The 20,441-nt window shown below is 45.4% G+C and overlaps 1 long non-coding RNA gene across 2 annotated transcripts in view; it reads right to left on the minus strand.

Annotated features, from left to right (window-relative positions):
- Nucleotides 1–20,441, minus strand: part of LOC149455955 (uncharacterized) — a 305,136-nt gene that overhangs the window by 190,885 nt on the left and 93,810 nt on the right. For both annotated transcript variants that reach the window (XR_016313987.1, XR_016313986.1), the window contains exons 3-4: nt 14,386–14,488; nt 10,468–10,586 (exon numbers count right to left, since the gene is read on the minus strand). This is a non-coding gene — a long non-coding RNA (uncharacterized LOC149455955). The remainder of the gene's footprint in view (nt 1–10,467; nt 10,587–14,385; nt 14,489–20,441) is intronic.

Genomic DNA, 20,441 nt, shown 5'->3' on the forward strand with positions numbered 1-20,441 from the left:
AGTTTGGGATGTCTACTTTCCAAAAAGGGGTCATTTTGGAGGGGGGGGGGACATTTTATGCCCAACATAAGAATTTTATGCCACACATCATTCACTCTTCTAACCACCTGAAGACCAAGCCTTTTCTGACACTTTTTGCTCACATGAAAATAATCAGTATTCTTTGCTAGAAAATTACTTTGAACCCCCAAACATTGTATATTTTTTAAAGCAGACACTCTAGTGAATAAAATGATGGGTTCTGCAATTTTTTATGTCCCATAGTACTCGTGCAGCGATTTATCAAACACAATATTTTTGAAAAAATACACTTTTTTACTTTCAATGCACAAAAACACAATATTTTGGCCAATTATTTGGTAAAATTTAAAAGATGATGGTATTCTGAGTAAAGCGATACCAAACATGACATGCTTTAAAACTGCATGCCCCGTGCAATGGCCACAAACTGCAAACATTTTTAATATCCATAGGCAACGCTTTAAAAGCCTTTAAAAGCTACCATTTTAGATTTACAGAGGAGGTCTAGTGCTAGAATTACTGCCCTTGACCTGACGTTCACGGAAATACCTCACATGCATGGTGCAATCGCTGTTTACATACCTGCACAGGGTCAATGCTTTTTTTTTTTAAAGTTATTTTGATTTTTTTAATTATTTTTACATTGTCCCTTTCATTTTTTTTTTTGATCACTTTTAATGCTATCACAGGAAATGCAAATATCCCCTATAACTTCAATGGGCATTGTCATATATTCTTTTTTGAGAAATCTGGGGTCTATGAGACTCTAGATATCTCCTATGCCCTTACATTATCTAATCTCACCAAGATTGGTGTGATCAGATGCTTTCCCAATTTATAAATGGTGCTGTTTGTATCCTGCAAAACTGAAGCGATGAAATGCTCGTAGCTTCCAATTTCTTAGACTATAGAGATGATTGGCTCCATTCAGGTCTGAAATCAGTTCTATGGTCAGCTGGCAGAAACACCAGCTGCATTCTCAGGTTCGCCCGATGGCACGGGACTGCCTGAGAAGGCCATGGAAGGCAGTGGGGGAGGCGGGGGTATCCTCTCCCGCTGCTTGTAAAAACAATCCTGCAGCTAATTAGCCACTAGGATTGCTTTTACATTAAAGCCGATCGCCGGCTGAGAAAAACGATACCAGGATGATGCCTGCAGCTGTAGGCATTATCCTGGTATAACCAAAGTCCAGTGATGTACCAGTACGTCGCTGGTCCTTGTTGGGTATATATGCTATGTTCTTTTTTTTTTGTATTTTGTGTGGGCTGAATGAAAAAAGAGAAGAAATCTCTGTCAGAAAAGGTGTTTGGTATGCCCACCATTAGAATATACCGCCCTGCATCCACCCACTTCTAATGGTGGGCACACATTAGGTCACATGGTGCAAATTCTTGGTGGCTGCGGAACACTACTTGTGCTCGCCACCACGCCAGCTTGTAATGCACTTATGGGACTTGCCACGTCTCCAAATGATACTGCAGTGCTGGTATGTGAAAGACCAGGATGTACTAGGCCGCTGGTGCTTGCCAGTTCACCAAAAGGTAGTGTGGCACTAGTACTGACACTCTGCTGCATATCAGAGTCATCAAAATTTACTGGCAAGTGCTAGCAGAGATCAGGCCTGATTCTGCCAACACTGCGGTTTTGTGTGCAATGTATCAAGTGGCAGTGATCTACTGACACTGCACTTGCTGAGGGAGGAGGGGGGAGCGGTAAGCGTAGGGGCTAATCCCGCTAACGCCGTGTTTTTGGGGACACTATACTAATGTGAGCGCTGGTATAGTGCTGATCTGATCAAAGATATTGATCAGTTTAGACACTATATTAGCAATGGAGGTTTATTGTGTATGTGGGCGTGTTCCTGGCAATCAAGGGGTTAAATGTGATTACTGGTATACTGATGGGCAATCTGACTCTACCTGGGAGGGGCGTTAAACCACAGGAACGCGAATCACACACACACACACATATATATATACACATGATTTTGCACACCCGTGCCGCCCTGTAGCAGTATTTCTGCTATAGGGCGGAAGCAGTTACAGAAGCGATTTGCATTACTTGCAGTTGCAGAAGCTTTACTTTAACTTGCAATTGCGCGGTCATGCAACACTGCACCAAAGTTAAATTTATGTTTTTTTTCTGCATAGAATGCATAAAGGCAAAAAACCTTAAGCCTGTACAACCACTTTAAGGCCCCATTCAAACCTAAGCATTTTTTAACTAGAAGCCCAAATCGCTCAACAATCCAAATCCCATTGTTTTCAACAGCCAATGTTCACATTTCAACATCCTGTTTGAAGCTGGATGCCTGTCTCTCAGAAAAGTATATGAGCTACTTTTCAGACAAAATTGAGCAATTTTGCCCCAAAAGACTTCAACAACTGAAAATTCGAGCATTCTTTCAGGTGTATTTTAGAATTTTTTTTAGCTCATATAACTGATTCCCCCCCAGTGCTTCCAATTGGCAAAAACAAAAACCCCTGAAGTTTGAATACTAACAAATTGAACAAAACACTTGTAATACACTTCTAAAATGCTTGTATGTTCTTGCAAAAACGCACAAAAATTGCTTTAAAAATCGCTCTGCTCAGGTATGAGTGCATCCTAACCGATACTGTATACTCCCTCCATACCCTATTCATGAATCTCATTTCAGACCGCCTGCTCCATTGTCAAAAGGCCAAGTGCAAAACAGATCAGCCCACATTTTTTTTTTCAGTGTTAGTATAAAGTGGAGGAAGATTAGAACCTCTGTCATTTTTATACTCCTATCCAGGAGCAGGGGCGTATTTGCTGCGAGGCAAACAAGGCATTTGCCTAGGGCGGCACGTTTCAGGGGGCGGCACGGCGGCAGTGCCGCCCCCCCTTTCCTACAGAAGCGAGACTTCTGTGGGAAAGGGACAGGGCTGCCATGGCAAGAAGGGTCACCCAGGCCAAGGGACCGGCTGCAGAGGAGAGCGGAGTGGTGGGCCGGTCAGCGGTGAGCGGGTCAGTGTGTCGGGATGTGCAGGAAGGTGCCAGCGAAGAAAGAAGCAGAAGAGGACGAGCTCAGGGTGGAGGAGCCCACCCGCTCTTTTGCCGCCGGAGATCCTGGGGGAGAAGGGACACAGGCAGCCGTCCTGGAGTGATGCTGACACCATCTGGAGGAGCTGCTGCTGAACAGGTAAGTGCTTGGAGGACTGGTGCTTCCCCACTCCTTTCTCACTGTCCCCCCGTCACATTGCCCCCCACCTGTTCTACTTCCACCCTCCTGTCCCCCACATTGTCCAACTACCCCCCATCTGTCCCCACTGCCCCCCACCTGTCCCTCTGCGCTCCTCCTGTCCAGCTGCCCCTCACCTATCCCTCTGCACTCCTCCTGTCCAGCTGCCCCTCACCTGTCCCTCTGCACTCCTCCTGTCCAGCTGCCCCTCACCTGTCACTCTGCACTTCTCCTGCCCAGCTGCCCCGATCCTGTCCCATGCCCCCTGTCACGCTGCCCCCCACCTATCCCTCTGCGCTCCTCCTGTCCCTCTGTGCTCCTTCACCTGTCCCACTGCCCTCCTCCTGTCCCACTGCCCCTCACCAGTCCCACTGCGCTTCTCCTGTCCCGCTGCCCCCCTATGCTCCTTCTGTCGCACTGCCCCTCACCTGTCTCTCTGTGCTCCTCCTGTCCCACTGCCCCTCACCTGTCCCTCTGTGCTCCTCCTGTCCCACTGCCCCTCACCTGTCTCTCTGTGCTCTCCTGTCCCACTCTCCCTCACCTGTCCCTCTGTGCTCTCCTGTCCCACTGCCCCTCACCTGTCCCTCTGTGCTCCTCCTGTCACGCTGCCCCCCACCTGTCCCTTTGCGCTCCTTCTGTCCCGCTGCCCTGATCCTGTCCCATGCCCCCTGTCACGCTGCCCCCCACCTGTCCCTCTGCGCTCCTCCTGTCCCACTGCCCCTCACCTATCCTTCTACGCTTCTCCTGTCCCACTGCGCTTCTCCTGTCCCGCTGCCCCGATCCTGTCCCATGCCCCCCGTCACACTGAACTCTACCTGTCCCTCTACGCTCCTCCTGTCCCACAGCCCCTCACCTATCCCTCTGCTCTCCTCCTGTTCCACTGCCCCTCACCTATCCTTCTACGCTTCTCCTGTCCCACTGCTCTCCTCCTGTTCCGTTGCCCCGATCCTGTCCCATGCCCCCGTCACACTGAACCCTACCTGTCCCTCTACGCTCCTCCTGTACCACAGCCCCTCACCTATCCCTCTGCTCTCCTGCTGTCCCACTGCCCCTCACCTATCCTTCTGCGCTCCTCCTGTCCCTCTGTGCTCCTTCTCCTGTCCCACTGCCCCTCACCCGTCCCACTGCTCTCCTCCTGTTACGTTGCCCCTCACCTGTTCCATGCCCCCCGTCACGCTGCCCCCCACCTGTCCCTCTACGCTTCTCCTGTCCTACTGCCCCTCACCTGTCCATCTGCGCTCCTCCTGTCCCACTGCCTCTCACCTGTCCCACTGCCCGATACACCAATGATCGGACACTATTACTCCCACTGATACCAATGATGGGGCACTTCCACCCACTGACACCAAAGATGGGGCACTATTCCTCCCACTGAAACCAATGATGGGGCACTATCCCTCCCACTGATACCAATGATGGAGCACTATTCCTCCCACTGACACCAATGATGGGGCACTATTCCTCCCACTGACACCAATGATGGGGCACAATCCCTCCCACTGATACCAATGATTGAGCACTATTCCTCCCACTGACACCAATGATGGGGCACTATTCCTCCCACTGACACCAATGATGGAGCACTATTCCTCCCACTGACACTAATGATGGAGCAATATTCCTCCCACTGACACCAATAATGGAGCACTATTCCTCCTACTGACACTAATGATGGGGCACTATTCCTCCCACTGATACCAATGATGGGGCACTATTCCTCCCACTGACACCAATGATGGGGCACTATCCCTCCCACTGATACCAATGATTGAGCACTATTCCTCCCACTGACACCAATAATGGAGCACTATTCCTCCTACTGACACTAATGATGGGGCACTATTCCTCCCACTGATACCAATGATGTGGCACTATTCCTCCCACTGACACCAATGATGGGGCACGATTCCTCCCACTGATACCAATAATGGGGCACGATTCCTCCCCCTGACACCAATAATGGGGCACGATTCCTCCCCCTGACACCAATAATGGGGCACGATTCCTCCCACTGATACCAATAATGGGGCACGATTCCTCCCCCTGACACCAATGATGGACACGATTCCTCCCACTGACACCAATGATGGGGCACGATTCCTCCCACTGACACCAATGATGGGGCACGATTCCTCCCACTAACACTAATGATGGGGCACTATTTATCCCACTGACACCAATGATGGGGCGCTATTCCTCACACTGACACCAATGATGGGGCACTATTCATCCCACTGACATCAATGATGGGGCACTATTCCTCACACTGACACCAATGATGGAGCGCTATTCCTCACAAACTGACAGTAATGATGGGGCACCATCATTGGTGTCAGTGATTTTAGTCTTGCCTAGGGCAGCACAAAACCAAAATACACCACTGTCCAGGAGTCGGGACTCCCTGTCATGTAGGACAGATTCACATTGTTGGCTGTGTAAATGCATGTGCATTATTCCGTCCATTCCAATAAGCCTACCCATTCTTTTGAATAGGCTGCCTAACGCAACAATAAAAAGGTACATGGAAAATTCTTTGTGACGCAGCACACTGCAATGCAGTGTAGTACATCACTGCGCATTGTGTTGCGGTTAGGAATGAATGGCATTGCAGCGCACCAATGTCTGCATCACCACAGCACAACAATGTGAACCCCAGCTTAACAGGGAGAACCCCAGCCTTAGTATCCCAATGACAATTGTTTCATTAGAGAGGAAGCGATGCAAACTCGGAAACACAACAGAAATATCAATGCTTTTGTTTTCAGTACAGTAGTGGAAGGCCTACCTCCACCCCCATCAATCTTTTATTTCTGGATCTATGCTGTGGATCTGATTTTCCATCCAACTCCTTCTATTTTTCAGTCAAAGAATGTCAAACGGGAAGGGGCCGACAGGGCCATCCACTGAACGAACTTTGACCAATTTATTTCCGGTTCCTGCTGAAGTTTGTACGCTGTATAGACATTAACTGCTAAAACCTTTGTCACTAACAGTAATTGATAAGAGATCTTCAAAACAGAGCCCAATAGCAGGAGATCAGCAAGGGATCTAATCTTTCACTGCTTTATATAAAAAATAAATAAATAATGGCTATGCAAGCTAAAAATAATCAGCATTAATAGCAGAGAAGTGATTATGAAACCTTACCAATAAAATAGGGAATACCATCAAAATGGATTTTTGCCCAAAGCGCCATAAGGGTCCTTTCACATGGGCATTCTGTTTATTCATCACTTCAGTCACATTTTTTCAAAGAAAAAAACGGATCAGTTTAAATCAGTTTCTCGTCAGTTTTTACATCCTTTACCAACGCAAAAACAGACCGTATGTCCGTTTACATCCATTTACATCCGTTTTTCATCTGTTGCATTTTTTTTTTTACACGGAAGAACAATAAGTTTTTCTTCCTTTCAAAAAGAACGGATGGTAATGGATGTGGACATTAACAGATGTAAACAGATTATCATCCGTTTACATCTGCTAGCCCATAGAAATACATGGGGGTCGTTGTTCATCTGTAAACGGACAGATGAATAATGGACATATGGAACGCCCGTGTGAAAGGACCCTAAGAGTTTTCAGTAACCTGCAATCTGATAGGCTGATGTGGGCAACACTTCCACTTGTTTTTAAGGCTTACTAATATTTATTTATTCTATTTTAAGTGCAAAAGACAGTCGCTACTTCCAAAACTCAATCTGTTCTGACTGGGCGAAGCTCCACTTCCTGGGAGCATCTAAGTTGTCCTCCCCTCCTGCCTCTTACACATTGGTACTGCTCCATCACCATAATGAGATGCTTCACAGTACAGCAAGATTGGACATGGAAGACAACAGGGAGAGACCACAAGACCACAGCAGCAAAAGGCCTGACAACAAAGCTACTCTGTTGAATGGCAATAAGTAAGCATTGCACGAAAGTCCGCTCTCCTCCCCTATTTTCTGTGACCCGAAAGGCAAAGTGAAAAAAACACTTTTTTGGGAAAAAAAATAAAGTTAATCCCAAGCACATAACATACCCCTCCAAAAACATTTTGAGGCCCCCCACATATATGCACGTATGAACATCAACACGCATGTCAAGGATCAACTGTGGGTGTAGGATTAGAACCTTTTTCTTTTTTTAATGGATAAACTGGATGCACTTTTGTCTTTTTTCAGCCAGAAGAACTATGTACCTATGTAAGGTGCCTACGTATGAAAACGTCAATTGCAATACACGTGTTATTTATTTATTATTATTATTTCAGGTGCTTATATAGCGCTGTCAATTTACGCAGTGCTTTTACATATATATTGTACATTCACATCAGTCCTTAACCCTCAAGGGGCGCACAATCTAAGGTCCCTAACTCACATTCATACGTACACATACTAGGGCCAATTTAGACAGGATCCAATTAACCTACCAGCATGTCTTTGGAGTGTGGGAGGAAACCGGAGTACCCGGAGGAAACCCACGCAGGCACAGGGAGAACATGCAAACTCCATATCGTTATATATCGCTGCGCCCGTCAGAGTGAGAGCAATCATTCTAGCACAAGACCTCCTCCTTAACGCATAGCTATAGAAATATAGGGTACTGAATTTTGTTGCCATTTCATAGGCGCACACAAATTTAAGGTTTGGCATGTTGGGTATCGGCTAAAACTTGTCTTTTATATTTTACCAAATACTTGGGTAATTTCTTGCATTTGTTTGACCTAAAATTCACTTTAGTGCGTTTTTTTGTTTACTAAAATTGTGCGTTTCCTAGACCTTTATGGTAATATCGTGTGACATAAAAAATTGGAACTACCAGTATTTTTTTCTCTAGGGTAGCCTTTCTCAACCAGGGTGCCCAGGCACCCTGGGGTGCCTTGAGGTTTCTTCAGGGATGCCTTTGCAAAATGTCTAAAAATTGCCCAAAACTGGTATACAAGCCAGGGGGTGGAACAAGCCGGCCTTTTAGTTACACAAAGCAACAGGTTATCATTGTGCACCATTACGACCTTCTACCCGCCAGCGTCCTGACAACCAATGACATCATCAGTTGATAAAGAGGATGTCAGCTGCCTGCACAGCATCCTAGTTTGACCCTCCCCTGCCCATTCCCATCAGTGCTGTGGTCACTTTAGCTCAGTGTTGGAGAAAAACTGAGGGAGAAGAGAAACAATGGAATACTAGTCAGGACCAGTGTGCAAAAGTGTATTTGCTTTGGAAGAATAAATCACCTCTAATGTTGAGTGTCCTACATGTGTGGATGTTGCTGCGTTATATAAAACTATTAGAATAGTTTTTCACATTTTAGAATGGGGTTCCTTAAGACTGTCTGAAATTTTAAAGGGTGCCTCAGGACTGTCCATAATTTTAACCGCCCCCCTCCATATAGTCCAATGACGGGCACAAGGCAGTTCTCTCGTTCTGGAAGGACATCATATGACGTCCTCCCGTTCTCACCGCACATGCGCGGCTCCGGGAGCACGCAGTACGGCGATTGGCGGTGCGCTGTGTCCCTCAGACACAGCGGATCACCGATCCACGGAAAGAGCCAAAGATGTCGGCTCGGTCACGTGATCCGCTGTGTCCAATCACAGCTGATCGCATGTAAACAGGGAAATGCCGGTTATCGGCATTCCTCGGAGGGGACATGTACACTGATCATCAGGGCACTGATGATCAGTGTGCCCTGATGATCAGTGTAGCCCCAGCAGTGCCACCTGTCAGTGTCCATCAGTGCCAGCTCTCAGTGCTCATCCATGCCACCTGCCAGTGCCCATCAGTGCACATCAATGCCACATATCAGTGCCCATCTAAGCTGCCTTTCAGTGTCACCCATCAGTGCAAGTCCGTGCCACCTATCAATGCCAATCAGTGCCACCTATCAGTGCCAGTCAGTCCCGCCTATCAGTGTCACCTATCAGTGTGCATTAGTGCCTGTCAGTGCTGCCTATCAGTGCCACCTAATAGTGCCAGTCAGTGCCACCTATCATTGCCACCTATCAGTGCCGCCTATCAGTGCCATATATCAGTGCCCATCAGTGATGCCTGTCAATGCCCATCAGTGCCACCTACCAGTGCCTCCTCATCAGTGCCACTTATCAGTGTCCATCAGTGCAGCCCAACAGTGCCCATCACTGCAGCCTCATTAGCGCACATCATTGAAGGAGAAAAATGTACAAAATTTATAACAAACTAAGAAAAAAATTTTTTTTTTTCAAAATGTTCAGTGGTTTTTGGTTTGCTAAAAAAAAACAAAAACCCAGAGGTGATTAAATACCACCAAAATAAAGCTCTGTCTGTCAAAAAAAAATGATAAAAATTTCATATGGGTACACTGTTGCATGACCGCACAATTGTCATTCAAAGTGTGACAGTGCTGACAGCTGGAAATTGGCCTGGACAGGAAGGGGGTATAAGTGCCCTGTAGGCTAGTGGTTAAAGGGTGATTTGACTGAAAAAAGGTTGAGAAACATTGATCTAGGGTGTCTGCTTTCAGAAAATATAAAATGTTTGGGGCTTTTCTGTAATCTTCAGGCCTAAAATGATTTTTAAACGTGTGCACAAAAAAAATGCAAAAACGGCTAAGTCAGTGAAAGGGCTAAAGATCATTCCATTTTTTTTTATATGCAGTGCTGGATAGGAATTGTGTTACTGGTTGGATCACCAGGAGAATAGAAATATACCGAACATGAAATCATACGGCTCTTTCCCACTGGCGTTAAGTTTTAAAGCAGCCTAAATGCACATTAACGCACCTATAGCATTAATCAGCATTTAGCATGTGTTGTACAGGCATTCATGTTGTGTCTCTTAAATGCCCTGTGTGGGGTTTATAAAATAGGAAATGATCACTTTTGATGCTTTACATCTGCACTGTAAACACATTCTAAACGCTATAGGCACGTTTACAGTCCATTTAACCTGCGGTTGGGGTGCGTTTCAATAGAAGTGAATAGAGTCAGTTGTAAAGCATCAACGCCTGCCAAACTCTGCAGGCAGCATTGTTGTTACCTTGCAGCAACGCAGAGAACACCTCCATCCACTCCCTATTTTAACAATTTTGAGTGGCATTGATAGGCGTTCGGGAAGCATAAAAAAGTGACCCAACTGCCTATTTTCAACGCCTGTGTGAAAGAGTCATTAACCCCCCTGGCGGTATTCCCGAGTGTAGCTCAGGAAGTTTCAGCACCACATGCGGTAACCACGAGCTACACTCGGGAATACCCTGCAGCGTTGCTCCGGGATCCCTTCTGCACTTACCTTGTCCTTAGCTCCGGTGATGTCCCCCCTGCAGCGTCCCCGGCCATCTCCTCCGACCGATGCTGGCATCTGTCCTAGAGGTTCCATTCCCTGCGACGTCGGGACGTACGGGGACGGAACTGGCGGGAAATTTAAAAATGGCAAAAAGTGAAATTCACTAAATACACTAAAATCACATAGTAAAACATTACTATATCAAACCATTTCACATACATGTTGTCCCGAGTGCTTTGTCCTGTGCCCTGCCTGCATTTTTACCGTTCTTTCTGCCTGGAAAATGAGAAATGTCCATGTTGTCCAAAAAGCGTCCCTTTAGGTCAAAAGCGGTTTTAGAACAGCGATAGTAAATTAGAACTACTTGCAGAATTGAGTGATAATGATTCGTGGGGAAATTTGTTATCAGACACTGAAAACGATTTTGTGATGTGCGAACTTGGCGCTCTATTTCAAATTTCAGTGTTTTTGGTTTGATTATATTATTGAAATAAATTATTATATTATTATGTTTTATGATTATTTATTAAATTATAATTTATGATTTCGTGTTTAAAATTTGAACATACCCGGGATGTTTACTAGACTCTTGTTCGGACAGATTTCAGGGAGTTATTCCTAAAAATGACAGGCCTACAATAAAAAAACAACATATTTCCATGCAAAAAAATGTACCGCTTTGAGCACAGAAATACTGACATAAACAGACTGCTAGGGAGGCTACGCAGCCACCAGTCCTGAGGTCTGATCAGCTGCAATACATTACTTTTTGTTTTTGGGACGAGCTATACTCAAACAGTGGTGGGCAAAAATGATGGAAGGCCTCAAGTGTGCTCCCCCGACACTTGCAGAGGCCCACACAATAGCAGCAGTTTATTGCATCTCAATGCTCTAAAATGATGATACAACTGTATATTTTTCAGCGTATCACAACGCACACTAAAAAAGATGGAGTACAATGACCACTAGCACTGGTGTCAGTGGACACAATAATAACCAACAGCATTGGAGTCAATAGGTGCAATAAGCAGCAGCACTGGTCTCAGTGTGGATGCAATAATAAGCCCCAGCATTAGTATCAGTGAAGGCAAATAAACACTGCATTGGTGTCAGGGAATGCAATAATAACTGCAGAGCTTTGGTGTCAGTGGAAGCAACAATAAGACCCCAGCTTTGGTGTCAATGGCTGCAATAAGCAGCTCCCAGCTCTAATGTCACTACTATTAACCACCCCTCCTCATTGGCAGTAAACTGTAACCCCCTCGCCATATAGGTGCTCAGTGACCGAGAAAGTTAACCCCCTATGAAGTGTAATTTAACCTCCCCTGCATTAATTAAGAATCTCCCCTCCCATTACTGACTATGGAAGTGAAAGCTGAACCCTCCATGATCTCCCCTCCCATTGCTGATCTTGGCAGTGAAAGTTAACCCCTTCCTAATTCACCCCACCCACTTTCCCCCATTAGGGCCCTTTCACAATGATATGTTTTTCCTGCACTTTTACCTTGCCATGAAAATGCAAGAAAAATTAATCCCATTAAATCCTATGGGAATGTTCACACCACTGCGCTGTGGTGCATTTTGAAAAGTCCTGCATGCTGCATCTTTCGTTTTAGTTTTGAAAACCGCACCAAAAATGCAGCTCCCCATAGAAATGAATTGAAAACGCAACAATAACGCACACGATTTTAATGTGTTTGAGTTACATGTCCATTTTGCACAGCTGTAAGCAATAAAAAAACACACCAGAAATGCATCTGAAACACAGAAAAATTGCTGTACACCTATATGTGTTTTTACAATTATTTTGCTACAGAGCAGTGTGAGAGGGCCCTTACTGACCATAGTAGTGAAGTTAACCCCTCCACGAACTACACCCCCCCCCCCCCATTGCTGACAATAGCAGTAAAAGTTAAAGCGGAGCTCCACCCAAACGGGGAAGTTTCGCTTTAAGCCTTTGTCCCCACTCCCCATTAACGATTGGCACCTTTGGGGAGCGAGCGGGGTACCCAAATTTGACAGGTACCAGCTCCAACTTCTGCTGCGATCGCCTAGGTGATCGGAAGCGGAAATTGTCCTCCCCCCCGTAGTCTTATGGGACATGTGACAGGTCCCACAGGACTACGGGGCAATTCACAAAGCGCAGCGGTTCTTGCGTATGCGCAGTGGGGACCCGGCTGTGATGCCACAAGCTGTCACAGCCGGGTGCCCACACTGAAGATGCCGGGGAGAGAAGACGGCCGGTGAAACCAGCCGTGATGAGGACACGACTGGACCGAGGGACAGGTAAGTGTCTGTATTTTAAAAGTCAGCAGCTACAGTTTTTGTAGCTGCTGACTTCTTGTTTTTTGTTTTTTTCAGCTGGAACTCTACTTTAAAGTGGAGTTCCAGCTGTTTTGTGTTTATTAAAAGTCAGTATCTATGAAGACTGTAGCTGCTGACTTTTAATAAACAAACACTTACCTGTCCCAGGGTCCAGCGATGTACTCACCGGCACAGTCTCTTTTCTCCTTCTGTCCTCCACGATGCCGGCATCTCTACTGTGGGCACCAGGCTGTGAGAGCTTGAGGCTTCACAGCCTGGTGCCCACTGCGCATGCATGAGTAGTGCTGCGCCTCCTGATTGGTCCAGCAGTCTCCTGGGACCTGTGAAAGTTCCCAGGACATTGCGGGAGCAAGGAGGGGGCCCAACTTCCAAGTCATTTAACCACGGCGTACTGAGATGGAAGTGGGAGCGGGTACATGCCAAACCAGGTACCCGCTACCCCCACAAAAGGTGACAAATATTGCAGTAGAGAGGGGGAGGGGCAAATAAGGGGAGCTTGAGCTTTTGAGTGGAACTCCGCTTTAACCCCTCCATAATCTTCCCTAATCATGACAGTGAAAGTTAACCCCTCACAATTCACCCCCCCCTCCCCATTACTGATCAGGGCGGTGAAAGTAACCCCCTTATAAATTATCCTCCCCCTACTTTCCCCATTACTGTCCATAGCAGTGAATATTAACCCCCTCCCCCATCCACCTTACCTGATCACAGGCTCCTGCGTTGCTCTCCCTCTCCCAGGCTGGGACATGTACTGGGGACAGAGATAACTCCATCCATAGTACAGTGTGTCTCCTCAGTGCAGGAGCTGGAACACAGAGCAGAACAGAGAGCCATCAAGTGCCCACCACTCTGCTGCCATTCTTCTCTGTACCTGGTGCCCAAAAGCCCGCCAGCAACACGCAGAGGGCCGGGGGGCCGTGTGTTGGGCACCAGGACTCTAAGGCTTCGGATGGCCATTCACATCTGGCAATTCGGGATCATGGGGCAGAGTTGCTGCCGTTCCATATCGCCCTGCAATCCTGGCAAAGCGTACCACGTCTGTTTGCGTCTCATTCATTTATAATGTCACTTCGAACGCGGCGCGGTTCTTCCTCCAGCTTGTCGCCCAAAAGAAGCTCCTACGTCTGAGGTGTCATTAATAATGGATGGCACACAAACACACGCCAGGATTGCAGTGCGATTTCCGAATCGCAGGAACAAACACAATTGCCATCCCAAATCACCAGAGGTGAACGGGGCCTAAAGGTGGGATCCTCATCACCACACTTGCAGCCGCCTGCTATCCAGCAACAAAGTCAGGAAAGGAAAGCAATGAGCTGTACCCTGGGCAGGCCTGAGGGGGGGAGGGGGACTGGAAGATGAGGGGACACTGGGGGGTGATGGGGGCACATAATGGGGGAGATCCAGCTACGTCTGTCCCTCTCCTGGATATCATCACCTCTATAGCCGGATATCATCACCTCTATAACACACTCCATACATAGCCCCCTCCACAACACCCCCTGCGGACTACACCACCCAGCAGGCCCAGCCTTCTCCTCACCACCCCGGCCCCTCCTCAGCACCACCCCCGGCTCTCCTTCCCGCTCTATCTCCTACCTGCTCAGCTCTGTTCTCCTCGGTGACCGTTATGCCGACAGCCGACCGCTCCTATCGTCTCTGGGGACTGTCCGTTTTCTGCCTCAGCTCCGGGATTAGCCTCCTATACAGAAATATAGGAAGACATGGCCGTTAAAAGCCAGCAACAACTTCGTATGCCCTGTATGGAGCCGATCAGGAAGGGAGACATCCATGGCAACCAGCGGTATTACAGCCGTGCAGAATGCCCACACAGTGCCATCTAGTGGCAAAATTGAAAAATAACTTTAAAATGGCCACAGTAATATTTCATTCTATGTAAAATCTATAGAATAATATCAAATTTATCAAAATATAGCGTTTCATGACCGAAAAAAAATTGCAAGTCATCAGGCATAACAAAAGGCAGCCCAAACACAGCAGGACCCCGGACAGGAAGTGGCAATCAGATCACTCCTGCACAGGTCGCCGACCGATGCACATCGCCAGAGCACGTCTCCTGCGACAACTGCGATTTTCATTATTCTTAAAAATTGATATTGCCATCAGTATTATACTGTTATTGTTTACAATATTATTATTAATATTGTCATTTTTTAGCTTTTTTTTAGGTACATTGGCATCCAACACCATCAGGATGCCACGACCTTCAAGGCGCAGATCATCAGCTCGGGAAGGCCGAGAGTCTCCGATTGCTCATAGGACAAGGTCCAGAGGGCAACGTCGTCGGAGACGGGAGGACGCCAATGCTATTCGCAGACGCCGTTCTCCAAGAGATCGCATTAGGGAGGCTGCCAACAACCCGGTACAAGAGGGACCACCGGCTATGGAGCAGCAGGGTGAGGAGCAGCCGACTTGTTCCATCTGTTTGGCTGAATACGGCGCTGGAGAGGAGACTAGGGTTCTCCAGTGCTCTCATGTTTTCCACCCTGCCTGCATCCAAAGATGGATCAGGGAGAGCGCCACGTGTCCCATTTGCCGGGCAGCTATCCCTAATGCACAAGAGCCACGGAGACTCAACATCCAGGAAGTCTTGAACATGCAGATTGAGGACATGATCCTTTGGTTTGATGTTGAAATGGATGAAGATGGTGAATTCCATGTGGTTTTAGTCCATAATGTGTAACGATCTTTTCTCTATATTTCCAGATGCCTGAATAACATCACTGGCAGAAATGGAGATGAAGAGGAGGAAAAGTCCATCGATCGTATTATTATTTTTTATTATCTTTGTTAGTAGTTGATGTTTGATAAGAAAAAAAAAAATCTAAAAAAAAAAAAAAATAAAAAAAAAAAAAAACCTCAAAAAAAAAATAAAATATATGTATATGTAAGAAATGTAGTTATATAAAATGTTCTTAGAAGTTGATATTTGAACCCCCCCAAAAAAAAATAATTGTATATATTTAAAAAATGTAATTTTATAAAATGTATAAATGTCAAAAAACGGGAAAATCTTGATAGGTCACTTAGTGATGGGGGATGGGGGGGGGGTGAGAGTGGAGGGATGTGTTTTAAATTGCACTAAAAATTGTATCGTATTATTATTTTATATTATCTTTATTAGTAGTTGATGTTTGATAAGAAAAAAAAAATAATATAAAAAAATATATATATATATATAAAAAAATATATATATATGTATATGTAGGAAATGTCGTTATATAAAATGTTCTTAGAAGTTGATATTTGAACCCCCCCCAAGAAAAAATTGTATATATTTAAAAAATTTAATTGTGTAAAATTTATAAATGTCAAAAAACAGGGGAATGTCTTGATAGGACACTAAGTGATGGGGGTGAGAGAGGAGGGGTGTGTTTTAAATTGCGCTAAAAATGGTATCGTATTATTATTTTTTGTTATCTTTATTAGTAATTGATGTTTGATAAGAAAAAAAAAAAAATATATATGTGTAAGAAATGTAGTTATATAAGATGTTTTTAGAAGTTGATATTTGAAAAAAAAAAATTGTATAAATGTAAAAAATTTAATTGTATGAAATGTATAAATGTAAAAAAACAGATGCAAGTCTTGATAGGACACTTGGTGATGGGGGGGGGTGAGAGAGGAGGGGTGTGTTTTAACCGGTTGCCAACCAGCCACAGTACATATACTGCAGCAGGGTGGCACCGCTGTGCAATATCACGTTTCTAGACATCATTCGCGCTCCCATGCTCCCGCGGGTGTCACGATTCGATCCCCGAGGGACCACTCATTCAATTTTAGCCAGTGATATCCGGCTGAAGTTGAATGATCGGTCCCTGTCCTATCCTGTCCTGTGTTGACAGTTACACAGGACAGGATATGATGTAAATCTTCTCTGCCTGGGCACATTCCGTCCCAGAGAGAGAAGAAGACACAGAAAACATGAGTACAAAGCACTACACTAACAGAACACACCTAGGTCACATTTAACCCATTGATCACCCCCCCAGTTAACCCCTTCACTTCCCTGTCACCAGTGTCATTGTTTACAGTGCACAGATTTTTACTGATCACTGTATTAGTGTTGCTGGCGACTTCTGATAGTGTTAGCGCCCCTCCCAGATAGCGTCAGATAGCCCGCTAGTACACCAGTAATCACATTTAACCCCTTGATTGCCAGGAACATGCTCACTTGCACACTAAACCTCTATTGCTAGTATAGTGTCTGATTGGATCAATATCTTTGATCAGTTCAGCGCTACACCAGCGTTCACATTAGTATAGTGTCCCCAAAAATGCAGCGTTAGCGGGATCAGCCCCGACACCTGCCAGCACCTGCGTTTAACCCCTACTCCCCCATCCCTCCCCCAGCAAGTGCAGTGTCAGTAGATAACTGTCACTTGATAAATTACACACAAAACCGCAGTGTTCACAGAATCAGGCCTGATCTCTGTTAGCACTTGTCGGTAAATTTTTTGTAGCGGTTCAAGCAGTCCTTGACAGCTAGGCCCTCTTTTTGTCATGAGTCACACTAGGTACATATACATTTAGTGGCCAAAATGTCCAACCAAAGGTACTTTAGTGGAGAGGCCTACAGGATTCTGAGCATGTCAGGTGAGAGCGAAGGGGAAGACTGACTGACAGAATCTCCCTCAGAATATGAGCCTGTAGACAGCAGCGGCACCCTGACAGTTAGCTCAGATGACGGAGAAAAGGTCCTTGCTAAGATCAGGTGTACCCGACCCCATTTCCAGGTTGCTGAGGTGGTACAAACGCATGATGACTCTCATATGCAGCAGAGTGTCAGTACTAGTGCCGCGCTACCTTTTGGTGAAATGGCAAGCACCATCGGCCTAGTACATCCTGGTATTGTACATACCAGCACTGCAGTATCACTTGGTGACGTGGCGAGTCCCATAAGTGCAGTACAAGCTGGTGCGGTGGCGAGCACAAGTAGTGTCCCGCAGCCACCAAGAATTCACACACAGGCCCGTAGAGCCCCTAGTGTCCTTCCAGATGTGTTTGCAAATCCCGATTGGCAGCCCACAAATTCAGCAGCACCTGTACTTCTCCCATTCACTGCCCAACCTTCGGCATATATATTTTATATTTGTTGGCACATTTCATGTGTGCCCACCATTAGAAGTGGGTGGATGCAGGGAGGTTTTCTAATGGTGGGCATACCACCACACATTTTTCCTTGCAGAGATATTTCAATTATAAAGTTGTTTTATTGAGTTAATGTTTTATTGTTAACCATTGTTGATTTATTTGCAGGAATGTCAAACTGCAGCACTGACCTGTTTATTCTGACAGCAACAGGGTCTTGCTTTCAGAATAGACATAAGTAGGTGTGTGCAGTGCTGTCGGATGCGATTTTTCATCCGCAGTTGAAAAAAAGAGAATATATGCCAAAGCATGGGGGCCTGGGGTGGCCAGTGGGTGGATGGCCCCCATGCTTCGGCATATATATTTTATATTTGTTGGCACATTTCATGTGTGCCCACCATTAGAAGTGGGTGGATTGAGGGAGGTTTCTAATGGTGGGCATACCACCACACACTTTTCCTTATAAAGTTGTTTTATTGAGTTTATGTTGTATTGTTAACCATTGTTGATTTATTTGCAGGAATGTCAAACTGCAGCACTGACCTGTTTATTCTGACAGCAACAGGGTCTTGCTTTCAGAATAGACATAAGTAGGTGTGTGCAGTGCTGTCGGATGAGATTTTTCATCCGCAGTTGAAAAAAAGAGAATATATGCCAAAGCATGGGGGCCTGGGGTGGCCAGTGGGTGGATGGCCCCCATGCTTCGGCACATATATTTTATATTTGTTGGCACATTTCATGTGTGCCCACCATTAGAAGTGGGTGGATTGAGGGAGGTTTCTAATGGTGGGCATACCACCACACACTTTTCCTTATAAAGTTGTTTTATTGAGTTTATGTTTTATTGTTAACCATTGTTGATTTATTTGCAGGAATGTCAAACTGCAGCACTGACCTGTTTATTCTGACAGCAACAGGGTCTTGCTTTCAGAATAGACATAAGTAGGTGTTTGCAGTGCTGTCGGATGAGATTTTTCATCCGCAGTTGAAAAAAAGAGAATATATGCCAAAGCATGGGATGGCCAGTGGGTGGATGGCCCCTATGCTTCGGCATATATATTTTATATTTGTTGGCACATTTCATGTGTGCCCACCATTAGAAGTGGGTGGATGCAGGGAGGTATTCTAATGGTGGGCATACCACACACTTTTTCTGGCAGAGATTTCTTCTCTTTTTTTTCATTCAGCCCACAGGCTGCATAAAGAAAAAAAGAACATAGCATATACACCCAACAAGGACCAGAGACGTACTGGTACATCACTGGACTTTGAATGGTTATACCAGGGTGATGCCTGCAGCTGCAGGCAGTATCCTGGTATCATTTTTTTCAGCCGGCAATGGGCTTTCATGTAAAAGCATTCCTAGTGGTTAATTAGCTGCAGGATTGCTTTTACAAGCAGTGGGAGAAAATGCCCCCCCCTCCCTGCGATAGCATTAAAAGTGATAAAAAAAAAAAAAATTAAAGGGACAGTGTAAAAATAATTAAATAAATCAGAAAAAAAAGAAAAAAAAAGTACCCTCACCCATCCGCACACACGCACACCTGCGGTCGTGAGCGTTGACCCTGTGCCAGTATGGAAACAGAGATTGCACCATGCATGTGAGGTATTGCCATGAACTTTAGATCGAGGGCAGTAATTATAGCTCTAGACCTTCTTTGTAAATCTAAAATGGTAGCTTGTAAAGGCTTTTAAAGCTTTGCCTATAGATTTTAAAAATGTATGCAGTTTGTCGCCATTGCATAGGGCATGCGCAATTTTAAAGCATGTCATGTTTAATATCTATTTACTCAGCATAGCATCATCTTTTATATCTTACCAAATACTTGGCCAATATATTGTGTTTTTGTGCATTAAAATGAAAAAAAGTGTATATTTTTCAAAAAAATTGTGTTTGAAAAATCTCTGTGTAAGTAATATGTGAGATAAAAAAAATTGCAGCACCCACCATTTTATTTACTAGGGTGTCTGCTCTAAATTAATAGATAATGTTTGGGGGTTCACTTTAATTTCCTAGCAAAAATACTGATTTTTGTAATGTGAACAAAAAGTGTCAGAAAAGGCTTGGTCTTCAGGTGGTTAGAAGAGTGAGTGATGTGTGGCATAAACTTCTAATGCTGGGCATAAAATGCACCCACCCCCCAAAATTACCCCTTTTTGGAAAGTAGACACCCCAAACTATTTGCTGAGAGGCATGTTGAATCAACAGAAGAATTTATTTTTTTACCACAAGTTTTTACTCCCCAAAATACATTCTGCTACTTCTCTCAAGTATGGGGGTACCACATGTGAGAGACATTTTGGCAGTCTAGCCAAGTACAGGACCCCAAAATCCAATTGCTTTTAAAGGGCTTTATTTCCTCATTACACTTCCTGACTACCTATCACAGTTTCAGAGGCCCTGGAATGCCAGAATAGCACCAAACCCCCCCCCCCCCAAATGACCAATTTTTGGAAAGTGGACACCCCATGGAATTTGATAAGAAGCATAGTAAGTATTTTGCAGATCTCATTTGTTGCCACAAGTTTTTGCAAAATGAAGA

Source organism: Staurois parvus, unplaced genomic scaffold, assembly GCF_062004578.1.
Source record: "Staurois parvus isolate SC_StPar_1 unplaced genomic scaffold, SC_StPar_1.0 ptg000380l, whole genome shotgun sequence".
Classification (NCBI taxonomy): Eukaryota; Metazoa; Chordata; class Amphibia; order Anura; family Ranidae; genus Staurois; species Staurois parvus.